Source organism: Lissotriton helveticus, chromosome 4_1 (assembly GCF_964261635.1).
Source record: "Lissotriton helveticus chromosome 4_1, aLisHel1.1, whole genome shotgun sequence".
Lineage (NCBI taxonomy): Eukaryota > Metazoa > Chordata > Amphibia > Caudata > Salamandridae > Lissotriton > Lissotriton helveticus.
Genome location: NC_136063.1, coordinates 1,777,178,845 through 1,777,204,990, shown reverse-complemented (window position 1 = coordinate 1,777,204,990; position 26,146 = coordinate 1,777,178,845).

The following is a 26,146-nucleotide window of genomic DNA, read 5'->3' as shown; positions in this document are numbered from 1 at the left end:
TGGCTAAATGGAATTTCAATCAAATTTGTGAAAATGATAGGGATTGGTATGTAGTATGAGCTAATCTATATTTTGTGAGAGTGTCTCCAGTCGTTTTTCTGTAAATTACTTTCCCACCTTTTTTGATGGAGCGCTTCCCGGGGAGCGACCCGGTACGCGAACTGGTGAGCACCCCGGTACGCGAACCTTAAGCGTTACGGGAGTCCACCATTTTGTGTTTCGGTCGACTTAAAACACAAGATGGAGGGCAAATAATGTTCAGAATGGGTAGAAGGGGGCATGGTAGACTTATCTTGACCCCCTAGGTTTTCTGAGTGTGGCTGAGGAGGCTTATATGTGCGAAAAAAACCATTTTTTTTTAAAATTTCGCGAGGTTAGCTTCCGGTTCGCGTACCTGGTAGCGCCCCGGGGAGCGTACTTTGTTGAAAATTTGTGAAAAAAGTTAGAGAAAAATAATACTTGTGAGTGATCAGATGTAGGGTAGCTCTGAGAAGAGCTTTTGGGTTTATGGTACATTTAGGTACTTATAAGTAGGTACCAATGCACAGTCTTAAATTCAGAATGAAAATTCTGTTGCCCTCATCTGAGAAGTGAACTCCATCTCCTCTGTAGATATCTTGCATGTAGTAACGCAAGTTATTGTTGTACACGGAGCCCATTCCATGGTCTCTCATGTAAGCTGAAACAGATTTGTTTACATGCTTCCTCGACTTCTCAATTTGTGGACAAAATTGGTTTGACCACCTCCATTTCTGTCTTTGGCATATATTTGAATATACCAAGGCAGTCTGAGGAAAAAGTGCCATTAATTGCTCAAAGGTGTCCTTTAAAAGCATTTCCAGACCTACCCCAGTCAAAGTGCCCAAATCATTACCTCCACAGTGCACAATTAACAGGTCAGGTTTTGGCAAATGCATAAAGGTTTTCACCAATGGTATCAATTGGTGACATTTTAATCCTCTGTGGCCAAACCACTTAATTTCCACATTTTGTAAATTGAGGTTAGGTAAATTTCTGTTCTCAGCATACCTCGGAGCCCAATAGATGTAACTATGTCCAACAATCCAGACAGAAAACATGGTGAGAGAAGGTTCTCCTGCAGTCAGATGAAGTGTGGCAATGAAATGGCAGTTGAAAAAATAAGAGTTTAAAATGAAAAGAACTGTGGAGTTTCTGTGTTAATGAAGCAGTAACAGTGATTGGTGGATTTGGATTGCTGAAAACAGAAAGTTAGGGTGCATGAATGAGTTCTTTGAAAGATGTATTTTGAGTGGTCAAGAAAAAATCATTAAATGAAAGAATGCACTGGATATGCAGGTGCACTGAGAGTTCAGAGTTCAATTGCAACATTGTTGTGTGAACTTGCAAACACCAGAGGTCTTCCAAGAGGTGGTTGCTATGCAAAAAAAGCAGAGAGGGCAGAGGGGGGAAGGGTTTTGATTTGAAAAAAAGTGAGGGAAGAGTTTTGATTGGGTGACATGAGAGATATGTGTGAAGAATTACAGCATTTCTGTGCTTTGGATAGCTGCAGACTCTGGAGTGCATACCTTTTGCTCTGCTGAAGACAAATTGGTGTGTTTCTGAGACTGTTTTGAAACTCAAAGTATTTGCTAAGGTGAGAAAAGATTTCTTTAATTTAGATAGAGAATAGTGTCCTTTAAGGAGAAAATTATGAAGAAAGTTGTGTTTTTCAAATGTTGCTTTGTCTCAAGTGTTTTACAAATAGATTTTGTTTCTTTGAGAAATTGTAATTGGAGAAAATGTGAAGTATTAGTACTGACAGGGTTTTCATGTGCATAGGAGCTGTGCAGTGTTTTCAAATTATGACTTGAAAATCGTTTTTGAGGAAAAGGAATGGTTTTAAAATTTATGACAAGGACATAATGGTGTATGCTTCTTTATAAGGCAATTGAGTGTCTCTGATGTTATTTTTCCCATTTTAATGTAAGACCTTTCCCAGTGGAGCAAATTGCTTGTAAATATGCTCCCACCTGTGCATGGCAAATTTAGATTTTGAATGTTTGCGTTACATAGCCATGTTAAAAGTGACCCAAACAAGCTGCAAAGGCAATCAAAAAACGCTTTCATGTGTCTTAAGGACATTTTAAGTCATTTCCCCATGTGGAGTGTTTTCAAATTATGATTTGAAAATCGTTTTTGGGGAAAAGGAATGGTTTTAAAATTTATGACAAGGACTTAATGGTGTATGCTTCTTTATAAGGCAATTGAGTGTCTCTGATGTTATTTTTCCCATTTTAATGTAAGACCTTTCCCTGTGGAGCAAATTGCTTGTAAATATGCTCCCACCTGTGCATGGCAAATTTAGATTTTGAATGTTTGCGTTACATAGCCATGTTAAAAGTGACCCAAACATGCTGTAAAGGCAATCAAAAAACGCTTTCATGTGTCTTAAGGACATTTTAAGTCATTTCCCCATGTGGAGTGTTTTCAAATTATGATTTGAAAATCGTTTTTGGGGAAAAGGAATGGTTTTAAAATTTATGACAAGGACATAAGGGTGTATGCTTCTTTATAAGGCATTTCAGTGTCTCTGATGTTATTTTTCCCATATTAAATTAAAAGACCTTTCCCCGTGGAGCAAATTCCTTGTAAATATGCTCCCACCTGTGCATGGTAAATTTAGATTTTGACTGTTTGAGTTACATAGCCATGTTAAAAGTGACCCAAAAAAGTTGCAAAGGCTTTAAAAAAACACTTTCATGTGTCTTAAGGACATTTTAAGTCATTTCCCTGTGGGCAGTGTTTTCAAATTATGACTTGAAAATCGTTTTTGAGGTAAAGGAATGTTTTTAAAATTTATGTGCGCCATATGCCCCCAAATTTCTTTTTCAGGGGTGCAGCAGGGTGTTCTTGAGACACCCCTGCACCTTTGGAAAAATTCTTAATTTGCGATGAGCTAATTGCTAATCGCAAATTGCACCTTCAGTCCTATGGGCCTCCTGGCCCTCTGTATTCTTCATCAAGCGTAACTTTGATCTGCAATCCTGAGTAGGCCTCACCTTAAACAAACCTCTGGATAGGCCACACCTTATCGTCATCCTGAATTAATCATTTAAAATGCTAGGGACAGATTTATGATAGGTGTATGCCTATTTTGCGCCACTGTGCGTCACTTTTGTGATGCAGCGGCGGTGCAAAAGATTTGCTATGAGGCGACAAAATTACAAATTGATGCATTTAGGCAGATGTGTCATGGTGTAAAAAAACCGTGCCACATGAAACCGATGCAGCAGTGATGCAAAAGATGCACCATGTTGCAAGACAGGCCTCACTTGGGGCCATATGTATCAAGCTAATTAGCATTCGCAAAGGCCGAAATTCTGCGAATTTCAGCCTTTGCGAATGCTAATTAGACAAATGGTAGGTATCAAACAAGTTTGAGTGAAAAATAAGGAATAGCAAAATTTGCTATTCCTTATTTTGCGATTGCACTGAAGGATTTGCAAATTTTGCGATTTCTTAAATGCAATGTATCAAACAAAAAATATGCAAAAAATGCCATTAAGGATTTGCAAATTACCACCAACTTCTAGTTGGTGGTAATTTGCGAATTCTTTTCAAAAAGCTTTTTTTCCAAAAAACAAAAGGTGCCATATGACGCCCATACATGCCCTTAGGGCATGTATGTGCGCCATATGCCCCCAAATTTCTTTTTCAGGGGGTGCAGCAGGGTGTTCTTGAGACACCCCTGCACCCTAGGAAAAATTCCTAATTTGCGATTAGCTAATTGCTAATCGCAAATTGCACCTTCATTCCTATGGGCCTCCTGGCCCATGGAAATGAATGGGTAATTTGCAATTAGCAATTTGCTCATCGCAAATTAGGAATGGTAAAGAATCGCTATTTAATACCGATTTTGTACATACATACCGTTTTGCATTTCCTAAATAGCGATTCCTTAAAATTCGCTATTTAGGAAATGCAAAATAGTTTGATGATACATATGGCGGTTCATCTCCAACAAGATAAGAAGCTTAGGGATAGATTTATGATGACTGGCGCATCACCAGGGATGTGCCAGTCATCCTGCGCCGCTGTTCCGCCACCCATGGTGTGCTGCATTTACAATGCGGCGCACCATGGGGCAAAAACGGCACAGATGCGTGACGCATCTGTGCCGTAAAGGTGGCGCATTGCTGGAGTTGTATCGCAAGTGCGATGCAGCTCCAGCAAGGCTCAGGGGTGCCCCATCTCCACAATGCTGCATCAAGACCTATGCCTGCTTCAAGCAGGCGCAGGGTTTTGACGCAGCTTTGTCCTATCTGATTGTAAATGCGGCACACCATGGGTGGCAGAGCAGCGGTGCACGTTAACTGGTGCATCCCTGGGGATGTGCCAGTTAACATAAATCTGCCCCTTTACATTTAAGTATGTGCAGGGGACACAGAGTCGGTGAGGCTTATCCAAGGTTAAGAAGAGATGAGTCCTGTTCACTGAAAAATTGGACATAGGCTTCACCTCCTCAGCATCGCTGGACATGGCTAAATAATAGCTGCAAAATGTTACTCTTGTTAAACAATTTTACTATTATAATCTCTGAGATTTGTCTCTTACTCTGCAACATCTCATTGTTGTTATCTTTCTTTAAAGATAAAGACAACATCAACATGAGCGACAATCAGCAATCAGTTGATTTCGACCTCATCATTGAACTCGTAATTGAAACATCAGTGGATGTTGATCCCTTGGATGATTTAAATCCTGAGGATGAAGAAGAACGTGATGAGGATGCAGATTTGTCAGAATTGTATGACATAGGTTGGGAAGCTGACGTGCTTGAGCCTATGGAACTATAAACATTTATTTTTAAAATTTATAATAAATGAAAAGTAAAAATGTAAACCGTTTGATTTATAATTAAAAACACCTTTAAAAACAGGTTATGTCTAGTGTCTTCAATAAAATATTAAAATATGCCCATAAAATTAGATCAGAATCACATATAAAATAGTAGAGGTAAAATGAATATAAATTCCATTTCTTTTCTGCTATTTGTGTATTATATATTTGCCAAGCACTAAAAAATCTTCTATGTAAAAATGTCAAGTAGTGTGTTAAGTTTTTGATGACTGTTATTGATTTACTGTTGGGTAATAGTGGTTAATAACATTTTTTATTATATTTTACCACAGATTCAACTGCAGATCATTTCAAGATTTCAGCATGCCAACCAAAGAAAGACTGAGAAAGGCTGCAAAACGTCAAAGACAGCAGGTCAATGAAAAAAAGCAGCAGTCCTCTAACAAAAAGATTTGTCAAGTCACCAAGAAAGCACCGGGTAAGAGTACAAAAACATTCATAAGAAATATCTGTAGTAAAAAAAATATTACTACAGAAAATGTTTCAGTCCAGAAAAAGAGAAGCAATTCAAACGGAAAGGAAAGGCCAATGAAAAATGTTACTGCTAGAGCAAGAGATAACTCTGTGCATGATAGTAGAAGGAAACAACAGTTTAGGGACATTCGTAAACGAATGTTCCGCAACAGGATAATTGGCAATTTGTTAAAAAATATTAAGAAAGGTCAACAGAAAGTGGTTTTTTATAAGAGAAAAAAAATAGTTGAGAAAGTTATTGATCAGGCATTTGAAATTAAACGTAAGTTATTTATTTTGATAATCAATAGAATTAGGAAGCTAAACAAGGCAATTTATGATTTCAAAAGAAATAGTAGAGGGAAGAGAATAGTTAATCGTAGTCATTTTTGTGAAGTTTTTCTGGAGAATGGATGCATAGTTCAAGCTGTGAGGCATTTTTTAATGAGGAGAGTTATTTCCAGGATAATGATTTGGTGCATGCAGTTGACACCAGTGATCGAGCTTATGAAGTGAAAGATGGTTGTCCAGTTGAAAAAGAAAAACTTGTGACAACAGAGGCAGAAGAGGTGTTAGATAATGAGGTTTTAGCAAGACGTCCTAAGGGTCCTGTGTATACCTGGAAGTGTAGTAGTATTTGCAGTGTGCGACAGGATTCCATCAATTTGCTTTGTGATTTTGTACGGTCATTTAATAAGAAAAGTTTGAAGCAGAAAATGAAGTTGTTGCAAGAATTAGATCCTTGCAGAGTGAGAGAAGTCACAGGTTTGCATGGTCATTCACTGGCTTGTCTTTCCAGGAGAGTATGCCAGAGTGTTTTTCATCATTTCAGGATGCTAGCAGTGCATCATAATAAAGTGAGGAAATTAGTTAGAATGTTGTATTATGCTAGGAGTCCAGCAATTATGTTTAAACAATTATGCGCTGCTCTTTTGCATGGTTCTGAAATAGATGTGAAGAATATATGTGAAGAAATTGAGTTTTGTTACTTTGGAAGTAAAGAGGAGAATGTTGAAATTGACCAAGAAGAAGCGGGTAATGTGGAAGATAGTGTACAGGTTTCCAGTACAGATAATTTCCAGAGGGAAATTGCGACGTTTCAGGTGAAATCAAGTGAGAGGCCAAATTTCACTTGTGTGTGTTGTCGACGCACTTATTATAAGAATCAGACTAAGTTAGTGGATTTATATGCAAAAAGTGAAAGGGAAAATAATAGTGAATGGAAGGATTTCACAACATACTTGATGGTAGAAAATTGTTTTGATTTGGGATTGGATCAACGTGTGTGTACTTATTGTTGTAACAAATTAAATCAAAACCAGATGCCTGCTAGAGCAGTTCATAATAATCTGGAATTGGTTGAGATTCCTTCTGAATTGAAGGATTTAAATACTTATGAATCTATTTTGATTCAAAGTATCCATCCCTTTCAGGCTATTGTAAGAATGGGGCCAAAGACAGGGAAATTGCCTCCATCAGATTTACAGAGAGGATTAAAGGGAAGAGTTGTTTATTTGCCTCTAGATTTGAAGAAAAACATTAACACAATTGGAGTAGAAAAAGTGGAAGAGGAACCTCTGGTTATCTTAGTTAATGGGGTTCCGACAAAGAATAAGAAAATATGGCAAGATTTAGTGGATGTTAGGAAAGTTAAAAAGGCAACATTGTATTTGAAAAAAAATTATAAATACTATAAGAATGTATATGTTGCAGAAGAGGAAGTAAGTGAGGAAGAGGATAGCGATTTGTGTGCTGGTCAAATTGAGAAAGTAGAACCCTCTACTAGTGAAGAAATATATGAACATTATAGTGTTCATCCTTTGCATTCCAAGGAAGTCATGGGGAATGCTATTGAGTTGTTTCAAATGAAACAAGCCAAAGGGAGTCCCATTAGTGTTTGGGAGGAAAGTTTGGAAGCTCGGTGTTTCCCACAGCTTTTTCCAACAGGTCAGGGAGGAAGATATGATGAGCGACCTCATCAAATTCCTGCTTCTGAATACCGGACTTTGCGATTGTATGCAGGAGATGCTAGGTTTCGACAATGCATTCCCTATTTGTTTCATCTCCTGTTTGAAAGCGATCTGTCTGGACTGTCATATGCAGTGAACCACATCTTGAAAAGTGGTATACACATGCAAAACATCTCGGCAAGTGACTTTATGGATAAAGTCAATGTCCAAGACAGTATTTTGGATTCTCACCTGATTAATCTCATGGCGTGTCAGCGTGGTACTAATGAGTACTGGTACCGTCGTCATGGTGATTTAAAATGTATGCTGAGGAACTTAGGAACTCCCACATGGTTCCTCACTCTGAGCTGTGCCGAGTATGGCTGGGAAGACTTACTTGAATTTCTACGAGAGGCAAATGGAAACATCGAAAACATCGAATTCAAGACACCCGGAGAACTGTGCTCTTTGGATCCAGTCAATGTATGTAGGTACTTCAATCATAGATTTGAAGCTATGATGTCTTTCATCATGAATAAGAAGAATCCACCTCTTGGAGAGGTGTTGGATTTCTTCTGGAGAAAGGAGTGCCAAGCAAGAGGTGCTCCTCATATACATATGTTGCTGTGGATCAAGGATGCACCTAAATTTGGAACGGATCCAGAAGACTCAGTGATGAGTTTCATACAACAGGATTCTACGTGTGCTGTTCCAAACGCAAAGGAGAAGAAAAGCCTAAGAGAAAAAGTTCTACGTTTCCAAAGCCATCGATGTGGAAAGTACTGTCGTCGTAAATTCCGAAACAAGGACAAGTTCTACACCAAATGTCGTTTCGGCTTTCCACGACCGGTGATTTCTAAAGGAAGAGTAAACAGTTTGATGTCTTCGCTGCGACATAATGTGATGAAGAAATCACCTAAAAACACATACAATTTGAAGAGGAACGAAGAGTCTAAGTACATCAACGACTACAACCCGGTGATTTTGTCCATGTGGAATGCTAACATGGATATACGGTTTGTGGCTGATAACTGTATGGCTGTGGCTCGGTATGTGACATCTTACATCACCAAAAAAGACAAGACAGAATTGAAGGATATGTGGGAGGACATTTCCCATGAAAAGAGCCTCAGCAAGATGTTGTACAGTTTCAGTCTGAAGATGTTGTCGCATCGAGAAATCGGAGCTTACGAATGTTCTGACCGGTTGTCTTCAGCAAGTCTCTATGCCAAGTCCAGGAGTATCGTTTGGGCGAGTCTTGGTCTTGCTGCAACGCGTAATCGAGTTCTCAAACCTGTGCGGGAAATTGAGTATTTGGCGGAAAAGGAGCCAAACAGTACCAACATTTTGAAGACCAACATGTTGGATACATATTATCCAAATCGAAGCAGTCACCTCGAGAATGTTTGTCTGTATGAGGTTCTTCAAAATTACATATTCAAGAGGAACATCAAAGAAGATACTGAGAAAGGAGTGTATGCTGTAATAGGAAGTGAGGGATGTCTGGTCAAGCAAAGAAAATGCCACTTGGTATACCATCGAAAATTGAGTGGCGAATCTCCTGAAAAAAAGGAGTTTTTCTATTTAGCACTTTTGCAACTTTTCAAGCCTTGGCGTGCAGAAGAGGAACTGCTTGGAGATTTGCTCTGTTACGAAGACTCTTTCAATGCTGCAAAGGAGACCATAGAATGTCCTGCTTTTCCCAAATATGTAGAAATGTTGAATGCGGAAATTGAGCAGGAAGCAACGATTGCAGCCGAGATTGCCAGAGACAGTTCTCAGGACAGTCAGAGTTCTGCTTCATTGAGTCAGGATCCACTAGGAGGACCTGTCATCGAAAATGAAGCTGCCACTGCTATGAATGAAGTGGAAAGAGCCATGGCACATGCTCAGGAGGATGCGGTTAACTTAGAAGAGTTGGAAAGACAACTCAACGTTGAGCAGAGGAAAATATATGACGAAGTTACCATGCAAATTGATCATGGATTAAGTCATGACAAGAAAGAGTGCTCATGTACGTCGTTGAAGCCTGTCCGACTGTACGTGAGTGGAGAAGCGGGAACTGGAAAAAGTTTCCTTATTAAAGCAATTTCATGTTATTTGCAGGAAAGGACAGAGTCATCGCTGTCTTGTGTTGTCACTGCTCCAACTGGACTGGCAGCACATAACATTAAAGGGATTACTTTGCATCGTTTACTGATGCTGCCAGTGGAGCATGACAACAAATTACAATATCACAAGCTATCTGGAGATGCTTGTTGTGAAGTTTCAAGAATCTTGAGGAAAATGAAACTTCTTATCATTGACGAAGTAAGCATGGTTTCCAATGTCATGCTTGCCTTTGTGCATTTGAGAATGCAAGAAGTTCTCAAAACAGAGTATGATGTGTTATTTGGTGGCAAACACATCATTGTTTTCGGAGATCTTCTGCAGCTTACACCAGTGAAAGGGCAACCTGTGTTCAAAATGCTCACGCATGAAGATACCAGGAAGTGCCTAGGGAGCATTGGCAACGTCAATATATGGTTAAACTTCAATTATGCTGAACTGCATGAAAATATGCGTCAGGCGAAGGATGAAGTTTACAAGTCTATTCTACAAGATGTTAGAATTGGAAAAGTGACCGAGCATGGGAAAGAAGCTTTACATGCACGATTACTGTCAAATGTATATCCAGAACAAGATGTTGTGCCTGAGAATATTTTTCAGAAAATTACTGAGAAGAAATCTGGAATATGTTTGATGCCAACTCTTGCAGAATGTGCCAAATTCAACAACAAAATGTTGCATTTAGAAAAGCAACAGATTGTGAAACTGGAAGCTATTGACAGAGTAGAGCATATGGGATCAACAATTATTTTGTCTGAGAATTTGAAAACAAAATTGGATTCATTAGAGAAGACTATATCTAAAACTGCATTTTTTGAAAAGACTCTGAATGGGTGCTTGAACTGCCGTATAATTTTAAGAAGGAATTTACATGTTGAAAGAGGTCTGGTAAATGGATCAATGGGTAATGTTGTTGATTTTGTAGAATACAGAAATAGAGATGGAATTGAATTTTTAAAAATTAAATTTGATGGCATTGAGGAAGTACAGCTAATTGGTCGTTGTTCTGCTAGATTTTTGCTTGTAAAAGACTTATATGTTCGCCGTAAGCAGTTTCCTGTTTGCTTGGCATATGCGGTGACAATCCATAAATCGCAAGGTTTAAGTGTAGACAGTGAATTGGTGAATATTGGCAGTTCTGTGTTCAAGGAGGGTATGGCATATGTGGCATTGTCACGAGTTAGAACTTTATCGGGATTGTACTTGATTGAGTGTGATGTCACAAACATTTGTGCGGATCTAGATTGTGTTAAGGAATACAATAGGTTAAGAAGAGAGTATGCGCCACATTTGCCTCAATATCCTTTGTTTGAGAAACGTGTGGTAGGCCGGAAACGAAGAAATGTGACCAATACTGGGGAAGTTGTAGCAAAAAGACGAAAAGTCGATGAACCTGAAATTATAAGCAGAAACAAAAAAGGATTCTGTTGAAGATGTTGTTGGTTTTCAATTTGAAAACAGTTCTGGTGTCAACTGCTATGCTAATGTAGTGGTTAATGTTTTGTTTTCTCTAGAAAATGTAAAAGAAGAGATTGTGGTCAATTCTGATCAAAGATTTTGCAGTTTGTTAAATTCTGTGTTAGAGAAATGTAGCACTGATAGAACAAAAATAGAAAGTGTGTCTGAAATTCGAAATCTGTTAGACAGATGTTCAGGCCAAACACAATTCTCTCAAAATATTCAGCAAGATTGTCAGGAGTTTTTAATGTATATGCTTGATGTATTGCATGCTGAAGGTGTAGATGTAGATCACCTGTTTGGGCTTTCTTATCAATGGCAGCATGACTGCGAGAACTGTAGGGTATCAAGTACTACTAGTGTAGACTCAGAAAGATTTATATATTTAACTTTGCCAGACAGTAAATCAGTCTCTTTTAATAAACTAGTAAAAGCAGCTGATCACAACATGGAGTGTAGCCAATGTAAATCTGAAATGATGTCCACCTTATTTATACGAACATATGGCCAGTATGTCATTTTAATGTTCCAACGATGTAGGTCTGATGGAACAAAATTGACAACTTTAATTAAAAATTTTGTGGCTTCACAGTTGTCAATATCAGGAAGGACTTTTGTAACTGCAGCAATTATATATCATGACGGTCCTTCAATAACATCAGGACATTACACAGCTTATTTAAAGTCTAGAAATGGCTGGTTATTCTGCAACGATTCTGTTTTAATTTTCACAAAAAAATTGCCGTATGACCTTAAAAACTCTTACCTGGTGTTTTTAAAACCAAGATTTTAGGGAAAGAATCTCGGGATGTGCTCTGAGGAATTTCAAGAAGTTCTAATGGCTCCTACACGATTTGGCCTTGAGGATAAGTGTAGTACAGAGACATAACTTCTTACCATAACACTGGACGTCATGGAGAAATAAGTGCACTTTGAATGAGTTCAGAAAAACTGTTTCTTTTTATAAGCTAATTGAAGCAGCCAATCAAAACATGGAGTAGAGGGAATGTAAGTCTGCAATGCTGTCTACTGTTTTACATTGCTTTGTGATTAAAAGTGATGTAGAGAATTAAATAATTGTAGTAGTCATAGAGGTAGTGTAAGTCTGCTTCATAGTAAGCAGTATCAGTGTCATAGGAAATGTAGAACATGACTGAGCAAGAAGGGGAAGATATTACTAGTCCAGGATTGTGAAAATGATCTTCAATATTTTAATTGTGAAAGTTGCGGAAATACAACATGACGGGATTGGCTTACAAGAATTCTAAGAGTTATAAATGGCTCAGACATGATTTGGCCTTGTGGAAACGTGTGGTAGAGAGCAAGAATTCATTTATTGTATGTAACATGTTTTTCAAAACGATGGAGGTTTTCTTTCAGAAAGTGGCGGTCTGAAAGTAATAACAGCACAACAGAGTGTAAGCTGTTCATAGGACATCCTTCGACGTCATGGAAAGTAAGTTAACTTTAAGGAGTTCTGAATTCTGATTTGTTCTGTTGTATGGGTTTTTTAAACACAATCATTTTGATTGTGTTTTTTTTTCCCCGCTGTTATAGGATGAATACCTTCAAGTCACTGTTTTTAGTGAAATTTGATACATTCTGAGAACAGAACAGCAAAAATAAACCATTTAACATGTATAATTAATTCTGTACTGTTTGCATTTATGATGTACATTTAGAACTGTGTAGGAGGCATGGAGAAGGAGAGGCTTCTGTAAGTGTCAAAGTTGTTGCATACAGTGCTCATATTCTACGTAGTCTTTCATATGATAGACTACATTTCCACAATGAGATACCTAAGCAAAGGAAACACAGGTGATATGATTGTGGAATGAGCAAAAAAAATTGCACGTTTTTCAATTATATTACCTGTGTTTCCTAACATTACACATCACATTGTGTAGAGGAGGTTTTAGGCCTGTTCCTGGAGACAGAGGAGGTCTGACATTTGTTCAACAGTGCAGTGGACATGACTCACTTCGTTGGTAGGCCTCCACATGTATTATCTCCTCTGTATTCTTCAAGAAACCTAAATTCCATCTGCAACCCTGAGTAGGACTTACCTGAAACAAATCTGTGGATAGGTTACACCTTATTGGCATCTTAAAACAATCATTTAAAATGTTAGGGTCAGATTTATGGTGGCCGTGCGCCTCTTTTGCTCCATTGTGGGTCACTTTTGTGTAAAAGATGCACCATGTTGCAAGATAGGTTTCAGTTCATCTCCAGCAAGATACCATCAGTTTAAAATGTATATAATTAACACTGTGTAGGGGGCATGCAGAAGCTGAAGCTTTTGTAAGTGTCAAAGTTGTTCCATGCAGTGCTGCACTTCTGGGTACTGTTTAATATGCTGCACTACATGTGCACTATGAGATACCTAAGCAAAGGCAACACAGGTGATGTGATTGTGAAATGAGGAAAAGAAACTCCACATTTTTCAATTACATCACCTGTGTTTCCTAAGTTTACGAATGACATTGTGCAGATGAAGTTTAGGTCTGTCCATGGACACAGAAGAGGTCTGGCCTTTGTTCAAGAGTGAAGTGGACATGACTTACTTCATTGGTAGGTCTTCACATGTATTATCTCCTCTGTACTCTTCAACAAGCGTAAATTTCATCTAAAACCCTGAGTAGGCCTCACCTTAAACAAACCTCTGGATAGGCCACACCTTATCGTCATCCTGAATCAATCATTTCAAATGTTAGGGACAGATTTATGATAGGTGTATGCCTCTTTTGCGCCACTGTGCGTCACTTTTGTGATGCAGCGGCGGTGCAAAAGATTTGCTATGAGGCGACAAAATTACAAAATGATGCATCTAGGCAGATGTGTCATGCTGTAAAAAACCCGTGCCACATGAAACCGATGCAGCAGTGATGCAAAAGATGCACCATGTTGCAAGACAGGCCTGACTTCATCTCCAACAAGATAAGAAGCTAAGTCTTCTGTAAATGTCAAAATTGTTGTATATTTTGCTCAACTTTTATGTACTCTTTGATATGCTAGACTCCATCTGCACTATGAGATACCTAACCAAAGGCAACACAGGTGATGTGATTGTGAAATGAGGAAAAGAAACTCTGTTTCTCCTTCAATCTTTTCCCTTGTCTTTTCTAATTTTTAAATACATGTTTTAATATTTTTCAAATGTTTGTTCTCTCTTTCACAGATTGAAAGTATAAAAACAAAAAGTGAGTAAGTTAACGACAATTATAAGGTAAATGTTTTGTACTCTTTTCGTTACATTTCTATCACATTCACCTACTAGTAGTTCGACAGCTTCATTTCTTTAACCCTCAGTTTCCTGCCTTTGCTACTTCCCTCATTCCTTTCTCTATTACCTACTTACTCTACTCCTTCCACTCCTTTTCTCAGTCCCTCTCTTCTCATAGTTCCTCACTCTTGTTCACTCACTCCGTCTCTATTACTCTTAGTGTCATTGACTGATCACTCTTTCACTACTTGTTCATTATGCTTTCTCTCTGTAGGTCAAGCACACTAAGGGGCATATTATCAACACAGCCAATAAAATGATTGCTGTTTTTATTGGAAGAAAACTGTTGCAAAAGTGGTTTTAGCTGCAGTTTTCCGCCGCAAAAGCGGCTTTAGCGACACATTTCTGCCGATAAAAGCTGCAAAACTTTTATTGCCTATGTTGATGATATGGTTCTATGTTATTTACATTTCTTTGCTGTTTCAATTAATCTTTTCTGTTATTTTTTCTTTTCTGTTTTCTGTTTTTTCTCTCTGTTATTCCACATGTTTTAATCTTATTTTGAACATTCACTCACATTCTCCAAGAAACTCTTCTTTGTTATTGTTCTACTCTCTTTTTTTTCTTTCACTTCCTTATCTATTTTGTTTTTCACAATTATACCCTCTTCCATCTTTTCTTCGGTAAATAGATCTATTAAACAGTATCTCTGGATTACTCCCTATAGCTGTCTTTCTTTTAACATTACTCTCTGTTTACTTCCCTTATACTTACTCTTTTTTTTTTTTTTGGTTCGCTCCCGGTTCGCGAACGGGGAAGCGAACTAAAAGAAATAGAGCTTGCCAGAGTGCTAAACATTCTAGCAATTTTTTTTTGAAAGGGGAGGTAGTTCTGAAAAGAACTTTTTTTTAAAATGTTTTTGTTGTTTTATATTTTTTTTATTTTTCTGAACATTTTTTCTTTTTTTTGTATTTTTTGAACATTTTTATGGTTTTTTTTTGTTCTTGATGGAGAGGAAACAACAAAAAACAGGCATTGAAAAGGGCTCAACAGGAGCAAAAAAAAAATTACTGTCTGGGGCGGTTAGGGCAATTGTGATTGTTAATAGCTAGGTTGATTAAATTTATGCTCATGTTACCACATGACAGCAATGCTCCGCAATACATACAGGTATGTTTGATATGAGCAAAGTTCTCCTGAATGTTTGGCACGGTTTCCCGTGCCTCTGCTGCTGTCAACGATATTAGTGATGTTGACCTGGCCACAGGAGTTGTTGTTGGGTTATCTTGCATGTCACGTATCTCCGCCTGGCTGTAGTTCAATGGATGCCACCTGGTCATGTGACGATGCATTGTATGGTTTCCGTAGCTATATTTTTTATCAGTGCCTCTAGATAACCGGTCTTTACAAATCAGGCTGGTGACATACCTAGCATTTACTTTTTTTTGCCCTCGAGGGAGTGAAAAAAACTGCCAAATAAAGCTGGCTTTCCGACGTGAAACTCGGGGCACCTCCTGTAAGAACTGTGGTCCTTCGGTCTCCTCTTCCTCTAGTTCATCCTCTTCCTCCTCTGTCTGGCTGATAAACTGGGGAGGTGGTCCTCTCTTCCCATGAGGAGGTGGAGGTGGTGGTGGGGGTGCACCAGCTGAAGCAACTATTGAAGCCATTGCTCAACTCTCAAAAATGGTCTTCCTCTCACAAAGATGAAAGTCAGAGTGAGGAAAGAAGGAGGGGTTTTCATCATTTGGGATAAGCAATATTTCTAAACCAATGAAAAGTGTTATTTTTAGGTCACCTGACCTAGCCTTACATCATTATGAAACCAAAAGTGAAATGAACCAATGAAAAGTTTTATCAACAAGTCACATGACCTCTTACGCTTAAGTTACGCGCTGCGGAACGCGCTCCGGAGCGCTTCCGGGTGCGCTAATGCGGCGCGTCATAAGACGCATTACGTGGCAACGCGATACGTCGCGCTTTCGCGACGCGCCGAGGATCGCTTCCGGGGAGCTGCGCTTCGCGTCTCAGTTCACGTACCGGAGCACTTCCGGGTGCGCTAACGCAGCGCGTCATAAGACGCATTACGCGACAACGTGATACGTCGCGCTTCCGCGACGCGTCACGATGTTGATTTCTAACGCGGCAGTTGCGCTAACGGAACGTTTACCGGTTCGCGGACTGGGTCGCGGCATCAAGATGAGCTAACGGGAAGCTTCCCGGTTCGCGAACCGGGAGCGAATAAAAAAAAGTATTAAAAAAAAAAAATTATTAATAAACATATAAAATATATTTTTGGATTTAAAGAAGAATACATTTTACAGCTACAGATATTAGCTTTTAAAAAACCAATGAAATTCACTGAAAAAACCATAGGTTATAGACCATATATAGTTAGGAATTAGCATTTACAAAACCTTATTTTACTCACACAAAACCATTGAAATTCCATATATAGTTAGTTGTACTAACTATATATCGGGCACCCGCAATCCACTGCTGATGATGTCGCATTTTACATCATTCATGACATGGTCAGTGACATCACTGATGACATCACTGATGACATCTCAAATGACATCACTGATGACATCACTGATGACATCTCAAATGACATCACTGATGACATCACTGATGACTACATTCAGTGACTGTATAATTCTGTAAAGTTAAAATATGTCTTACATATTGAAGAATGAGTGGATATATAAGTGTCTTGATGAAGGATTTAGTAGGGGCATGACTGACTGTATGAGTGACTGATTAAATGTGTCTCACTGAGTGCATGGGTTAGTGACTAAACTGTCTTAATTTGTGCATCATTATGTCTGTTGTTCTGTAAACTGCAGGCATGTGTTGATCAGTAGCTATATGATTAACTGTATGGGTTATTGATTGGTTGCCCAAGCATTTGTATGGGAGACTGAGTGTGTGTGTGGGTGGCTGGGAGGTGTATGTCTCTTTGCATAGATGTGTGAGCAGTTGATTGACTAGATGTATGGGTTCAAAAGTGCATGTGGAAACAGCTGTATGGGCGGTTGACTGTGTGCATGAGTGTATTGGTGAGTGAATGGATATCTCAGTGCTACATGTTAAAGTAAGTACATATGTAAAATACAGTACATGTGAGAGTTGACATATATAAATAACTGTGCATAAGAGCCAGTGAATGTGTGAGTGGCTGTATGGATCATTGTGAACTTGTATCCAGGATTGTATAAGTCAGTAAATATGTTTTAGTATATGTTTGAATAAGTAAGGTGTGTATAACTGTATAGTTGAGGAAATGGAGGTGTGATTGATTCTTTGCATGACTGACTAAGTGTCTGAGTAACTCCATGGATGAGTGACAGTCTATGAGTGTCTGTTTACACTGAGTGTATCTAAGGTTATATTAGAGTCTGAAGAGGTTCATCGTATTATCACATGAATGATGTCATCAGTGATGTGATCAGTAATGTCAGATGAGATGTCATCAGTGATGTCATCAGTGATGTCATTTGAGATGTCATCAGTGATGTCATCAGTGATGTCATTTGAGATGTCATCAGTGATGTCATTTGAGATGTCATCAGTGATGTCATCAGTGATGTCGCTGACCATGTCATGAATGATGTAATATGTGACATCATCAGCAATGGATTGCGGGTGCGCGATATATAGTTAGTACAACTAACTATATATGGAATTTCAATGGTTTTGTGTGAGTAAAATAAGGTTTTTTAAATGCTAATTCCTAACTATATATGGTCTATAACCTATGGTTTTTTCAGTGAATATATATATATATGTATCGAGAGAGAGAGAGAGAGAGAGAGAGAGAGAGAGAGAGAGAGCGCGAGATAGAGAGATGCACAGAAACAGTAACTAAACAGTAGTGTGATTTTCTCTCAAATATATTTCCTGATAGGAAGTCTGTGTATTAGTTTCAATAGGAAGTTTTACACTTTCCCATTAAGAGACAGATGTTTTTAAATATATATGTTTGTAGATATGGCTTCAGTTTTGAAATTGTACATAGACTCGTATTCTCTTGAGCTGCTCAGCTTTTATTCTACCTTGTTTAACAAAGGCCTCTCAAGCTACCAACCTCTTGCAGGAATTTCCTTGCAAAAAGTTTCTAATAATAAGGAACAATCACTTCAATATATGGCATGGCTGACAAGAAATGTAATGCAAAATATAAATCATGTGGTCCCCAGATCATAATGGTTTTTACCACCTATTTTTCTCTCTAAACACTCGGCATTTAATATTCTATATTTCCCTAACTATTAGTGAGATTTAACATTTTTCTCCGAAAGAGAGACATGCAATTTAGTATTGAACATATATGCTTCTACATCATTCCTATTCTGTTCCTTTTCATATATAATTCATTAGTTGCGAATTTCAGAAATGTATCAGATTTTTCAGAAGTAAAAGAGGAAATACAGCTAAAAGCATGAGCAGCATAAGCAGAGATGGTCCTTTTAAAACAAGTTTATTTTGAGGTCACACACACACAGACACACGCACGCACACACACACACACACATATATATAAATATATTTATATATATAAATATATTAACCTTTAAAATTCACTCAGAAAACTATAAGTTTTAAGGGTGTTATAGTTAGCTGGACATTTCACTCATACAAAACCATTGAAATTGCTCCTATATAGTTAGTTGTACTAACTATATTTCGCGCACCCGCAATCCACTGCTGATGATGTCACATATTACATCATTCTTGACATGGTCAGTGACATCACTGATGACATCTCAAATGTCATCACTGATGACATCACTGATGACATCATCCAGTGAATGTGGTTTACTTCGTTATTTAATATGCATTATATATATAGCAATTTGCATTGAAGAATGAGTGGATATATAAAAATAAATATTTGGATGGAGGATTTAGTAGCAGTGTAATTGACTGTTTACTTGACCAATTTATAGTGTCTCACTAAATATAGTGGATAGTGACTAAACTGTTTGAATATCTGTATCACTTTGCCAGTTGTTGTGTAAACTGGTTCTCCAGTTGGTTACTAGCTATGTGAAAGTCTATATTAGTTATTGATTAATTAACTGAGTATTTGTATGGGAGAGTGAATGTGTGTGTGGTTCGGTGGGGGGTGTGTGACTGCTCAATGATGTGTGAATAGTTGATTCACCAGATATATGAAGTTAAAACTACATGTTCTAACAGTTGTTTGGGTGAGTGAATATCTTTATGGGTGTGGTGATGAGCAAATATATTTCTCAATGGTACATGTCCAACAAACTAGAAAAATAAAAGGCAGTGTATGTGTTAGTTGTTGTATATAAATAAGTATACATAAGACTCAATGATTGTGTGAGTGACTGTATGGATAACTTTATACTTGTAATAATGATTTTATAATTCACTAAGTATGACTTACTATCTAAATTAATAGATGAAGTTGTGTTTTTATAAGTGTGTAGCTAAGGAAACATGTAAGTATGATCCATTGTTTGCATAAGTGAGTAGGATGACTTCATATGTGAATAGGATGTGTGCTGGTGTGTAATGTTGATTTAGGTGTATAAGTATTTTTGATAATGTTCTATTGTTCATTGACAGCATGTATGAGTGAATCTACAGGTAAGTGATTAGATGTGTGTAAACATCTATGAATCACTGAGTGGGTTTTTAGATACTTGTATTGCTGTAACAATGGATTCAAATATGGTACTCTGTATTTTACAAAGAGTGATGAAAGATTTTACTAGTGTATGAAAAGGTGTATGTGATTGTCACGTGGATGATGTCATCAGTGATGTCATCAGTGATGTCATTTGAGATGTCATCAGTGATGTCACTGACCATGCCATGAATGATGTAATATGTGACATCATCAGCAGTGGATTGCGGGTGCGCGAAATATAGTTAGTACAACTAACTGTATAGGAGCAATTCCAATGGTTTTGTATGAGTGAAATGTCCAGCTAACTATAACACCCCTAAAACTTATAGTTTTTTGAGTGAATTTTAAAGGTTTTTTAAATGCTAATTCCTAACTATATAAGGCCTGAAACCTATGGTTTTTTCAGTGAATTTCAAAGGTTTTTAAATGCTAATTCCTAACTATATACGGCCTGAAACCTATGTTTTTTTCAGTGAATTTGCAAGGTTTTTAAATGCTAATTCCTAACTATATAAGGCCTGACACCTATGTTTTTTTCAGTGAATTTCAAAGTTTTTTTTAATGCTAATTCCTAACTATATAAGACCTGAAAGCCCACCAGGAATCTCCAGTATGCGCCAGGGGATTGCATTGCAGAGAGGTGTAATGAGGCCACGCCCTTTTCTACACCTCTCTGCAACGCAGCCCCCGTGCATGTTTGAAGAGGGGGAACTAATTCCCCTTGCATACTGGGGGTCCCTGGGGGCCAACTAGCCCACCTGGAACCTCCAGTATGCGCCAGGGGGCTGAATTGCACAGAGGTGTAATGAGGCTATGCCCCTTTTTACACCTCTCTGCAACGCAGGCCACTGGCGCGTTTGAGAGGGGGGACTAATATCCCTTGCATACTGGAGTCCCTGGGTCATATCTGCCCAAACGCCGATATTCCGAACGATTGAAAATGACTTTTCTTGAGAAACATTTGGATTTGGATTATCATGTCCTATACTTTGGAATTTGTGAAAGACTGACTTTGAGGATGCTATAAATTACTCAAGTCTGCCCGAATTGTGTGGGTAAAATTGATACCTAGTCACTTTGAAGAAGAATGTACATACGTCTCGTCTAACATTTGGAAGAAATATCTAGTTATATGACAACAGGATACCGACATAACTTGAAGGAAATAAGAACGCCCTGAAGAAGTTCTGTTGTACCGAACGAAATGCGTCGGCTGGCTGTGGTACATAAACTTAAGGAAAATAAAAGCATTTGAATATACACCAAGATTCAGCGCTTCAATAAGGACTCTAAGTGATATGATTTGATTGGACTTATTGTGCAAGTGGTGCTGTGCCAAACTTTGGAATATTCTCCACTACTCTCTACTACTTACTCTCTACTACTCCACTACTCTCTAATACTAACTCTCTACTACTCATTCTCTACTACTGTACTACTCTCTACTACTCTCTCTCTGCTACTCACTCCCTACTACTCACTATCTACTACTCTCTACTCTCTACTACTCACTCTCTACTACTCTCTTTCTCTACTACTCACTCTTTACTACTCACTCTATACTACTCTCTACTGCTCACTCTCTACTTCTCACTCTCTGCTACTCTCTACTACTCACTCTCTACTACTCTCTCTCTACTACTCTCTACTACTCACTCTACTACTCACTCTCTACTACTCTCTACTACTCACTCTCTACTACTCTCTCTCTACTACTCTCTACTACTCACTCTACTACTCACTCTCTACTACTCTCTACTATTCTCTCTCTCTGCTACTCACTCTCTACTACTCTCTAATACTCACTCTCTACTACTCACTCTCTACTACTCTCTACTACTCACTCTTTACTACTCTCTACTACTCACTCTCTACTGCTCTCTACTACTCACTCTACTACTTACTCTCTACTACTCTCTACTACTCACTCTCTACTACTCACTCTCTACTACTCTCTACTACTCACTCTACTATTCACTCTACTACTCTCTACTACTCACTCTCTGCTACTCTCTCTACTGCTCTCTACTACTCTCTACTACTCACTCTCTACTCTCTACCTCTCTACCTCTCTCTACTTCTCTCTCTACTAGTCTCTACCTCTCTACCTCTACCTCTCTACCTCTACCTCTCTACCGCTACCTCTCTACCTCTACACCTCTACCTCTCTACCTCTCTCTACACGCACACATATACACATATATATGCATATATATGCATATGCATTTATATATATGTATGTGTATATATAATGTGATCAAGCTCCGCTTTGCGGAGCGAAACGCGTCAGGGAGGGCACTTGCTCTTGCACTTTGCTGAAAATAAATATGGATTGCTGGCACTGGAATTAGTGATGTGGCTTCTTTAGGTGTTTATAAATCGATTGAACACCTAGTATTGGAGTGGAGGTCTACGCCTGCTGTAACCGCTACCTTTGGCGGTCAGGATTCTTCGTCTATATATATATATACATATATAACCATATATAATCTGCATATCTATATACATACAAATATAAATGCATGCATTCATATACATATATGCATACATATGCATGTTATTTACATGAAAGTTTTAAAAACACTAATAAAAGCAAAGCTAAAAAGCCACCTCATTACAAACAGAATGGCTTTAACTTAAACGAGGGCAAGATCTATTGCATTTTCAATGCTTGTTTACTTTGGTTCCATCAAGAATGCATTAAGATGTGTCACACATTTGCCACAGATTCTGAATGTTAGCACTCTAGTTGCTCATTAGATCACTGTAGTAAAGCTACTGCTCACCAGGGAAGTCTGCTGCTGGTGTTTAAAGTGCATGTTTCAGTCTGCATGTCAGAATTGTTTTAATGAAATAGAAGAGGATTTGAGAAGTCACTCAAAATGTGCCCTAATTTTTCTTTCTGAAGCACTAATCATACTTTCTATGGCAAAATGAGCCCCCTCATGTTGTTCCTTTTTAAATTAAATGTTTTCAGACTTACCACTTCATTCCAATCAAGATGGTTTCTGGTGTGCCATACTTTTGTCATAAGTAAGACTGTTAGCGCTCTAGTTGTTCTTTAGAACACTCTGGGACATTCTGTCATTGTGCTATACTTGGGCTACATCTGAGTGATATTTGGGCTACATTTGGGCTCTTTTGTCTCTGGTGGCCATCTTGGGAGACTGCATGTCAGAATTTTTTAATGAAATAGAAGAGGATTTGAGAAGTCACTCAAAATGTGCCCTAATTTTTCTTTCTGCAGGACAAATCATACTTTCTATGGCAAAATATACCCCCTCATTTTGTTCCTTTTTAAATTAAATGTTTTAAGAGTTACCACTTTATTCCAATCAAGATGGCTTCAGGTGTGCCATACCTTTGTAATAAGTAGGACTGTTAGCGCTCTAGTTGTTCTTTAGAACACTCTAGGAGGCTGCAGTAGAACACAAAGGAATCAACTGACAGTCTCTGTCCTTGTTGTATGTACATGTTTTACTGAGAATGTCAGACTTCATTCTCACATGACTGAGAAAGATAATGTGAATTTACAGAAAATATGCTTTCCGTTTAGCTTATAGATCCCCTTCCAAACCACTGTGGGAAAAGCATGAAATAATAGTTTTCTTTCAAACATGATTCATGATATCCCAGCAGAAGGCTTTTCACATGGTAAAATCACCTTAGAACACACCACAATTCCTAAAATGAGTATGGTACCATCAACAAATGATTTATAATGTAACTATTAACTACAATGCTTTTTAATGAGGTGCTATCATGTATATTGGTCCCAAGATGGCTGCCAACACTTCTTGGATGAAGTGCTGACAAGCCAATCAGATCTCACGATGAGATGTGTGGTTAGGCTCCGCCCAGATATATATGTGTTTTTTAAGTTAATTTTCACAAAAACCACTGGAGCAAATTTCACCAAATATAGAAAAGGCACTTCTGCGTACCAGTCCCTACAATTTTGCACAGTTTGGTGTAATTCCATTCAGCGGTTCGGGCTGTAGCCTTGTCTATTCGTCCTATGGAAATTTACATGGGGAAAACACGTTTTGGGACCCCCTTTTTCCTCGGCCCCCGCATGACGAATCCCCCCGAAACTTCCAGGGAAGAAGCGGAGCGGAGCTCGCCTAAATTTTGGAAAATTACACGCAAATTCCTCAACCGGCGCCAAAGTTATTCCCAATAGAATGTTGCGGATTTCCTATGGTAGCTAGGTCCTAACTATATATACCTACTGGCTATCGTGATCAAGGGCATTCTGTGCCCGAAACGCGTCATGCCGAGATAAGACCTATGGAAGATAATAAACCTACCTACTGAATACTATCTGCTGCGTGGTGGTCCGTGTATCTGTGGTGGTGGTGATAGACCAGTGAAACAGAGACTGGGAATATATCTATTGACTTTTACCCACCTTATGGAATAAAAAGAACCGTACCTTACATCTTTGCCTTGAGTGCTAAATTGGGTTGTCCGCGAACTTTTCCGTGCAGGAGGCACTAAGTGGAAAGTTGGAGGTTCATATATATATATATATTACCTACTGGCGGTCGCCAGTAGGTATATATAGTTAGGATTTTTTCTCTATGGGTTTTTTGAAAATTCTATGTCTAATAACTTTGGCGTTTGTGGACGGAATTGGCTGAAATTTTCAGGAAAATGGCACATTTTGTTTCTGAGCAGCCCTTGAAAATTTGGGGGGGGGTTCGTCCAGTGGGGGCCGAGAAAAAAGGGGGGTCCCAAAACGTGTTTTTAACATTGAGTTTTCCATAGGGCGGTTGGCCTCACTTTTAGCCCGAACGGCTGAATGGATTTGCACGAAACTTGGCAAAATTGTAGGGACTGGTAGCCCGATGTGCCTTTTGTAGGTCTCAATATATGTGCTCCAGTGGATTTTGAGAAATTAACGTTTAAAAAAAGATATATATCTGTAACAGCGGACCAGTTAGCGCACTGGTTCGTGGACTTTTCGCGCAACGGAGCTTTGTGAAGCGAAGCTGATTGGTTCTCTGGCGTCTGTCAACATTCCAAAAAGTCCGTAGCGGCCGCCATCTTGTCTCTCGGTAGGATCGAGAGACAAGAGGAGGCCAAAGCGAAGGGGCAAATGACCATAAGGGGGAATAGTAGATCCTCGCTGACCCCCTAGGTTTGATGTGGAGGTTTTAAAAGGGCCCCGCGGGGCAAAAAAAAAAAATTATAATAATAATCTTACGGCTGAATGGATTTGCACGAAACTTGGCAAAATTGTAGGGACTGGTAGCCCGATGTGCCTTTGCTAGGTCTCAATATATGTGCTTCAGTGGATTTTGAGAAATTAACGTTCAAAAAAAGATATATATCTGTAACAGCGGACCGCTTCGCGTACTTTTCGCGTTACGGAGCTTTGCGAAGCGAAGCTGATTGGCTCTCCGGTGTCTGTAAACATTCCAAACAGTCCGTAGCGGCCGCCATCTTGTCTCTCGGTAGGATCGAGAGACAAGAGGAGGCCAAAGCGAAGGGGCAAATGACCATAAGGGGGCATAGTAGATCCTCGCTGATCCCCTAGGTTTGATGTGGAGGTTTTAAAAGGGCCCCGCGGGGCAAAAAAAATAAATAATAATAATAATCGAACGGCTGAATGGATTTGCACGAAACTTGGTAAAATATTAGGGACTGGTAGCCCGATGTGCCTTTGCTAGGTCTCAATATATGTGTTTCAGTGCATTTTGAGAAATTAACGTTCAAAAACAAGATATATATCTGTAACAGCGCTCCGCTTCGCGGAGATAAAATTATATCTGTATTACGTAGCTGTTGCTAACACCAGTTAGCGACGGCTAGTAGGAGATAGCGACCATCTTGGGCCCCACTTTGCATGTGAGTGATATTTATCACTAATGACATGCAAAGTGGGCATGCCAAGATGTTAGCGACTGGAAACAGTCGCTAACATCGCTATCTCCTATTATCAACTTTTGGAAATATTCGAGATAAGCGCGAATATCTCCAAAAAGTAACAGCTGCCCTGAGCAGTTCTTAGCCATGTTATCCAATGGGAGGTGGATAACATGGCTAAGAGCATTAGCTCGGTAATGCATGAATATCGCGGAGTTTTCAGCGATATTAATGCATTGCGCTCGTTTTTTATCGTATTTGCGATAAACCTTGATAATAGCAAGGTTTATCTGCGATAATTTCTGACGGTAAAAAAATCTTTGCAATGCATCGTTAGGGATAAATATCGCTTAACTTTGGTAATATGCCCCAACGTCTGTTAACGTTCGATTCGAAGGAAATCAGGAATTGTTGAAAAACATTGTGTGCGCCATCTTGTCTTTTTTCAAATGCCACACTTTTGTCGTGCACGGCAGCCATTTTAGATGCCTTGACCAGATCCACTCTGTGCACGCTGTCGATCCTTAGCATGGCTCCCCA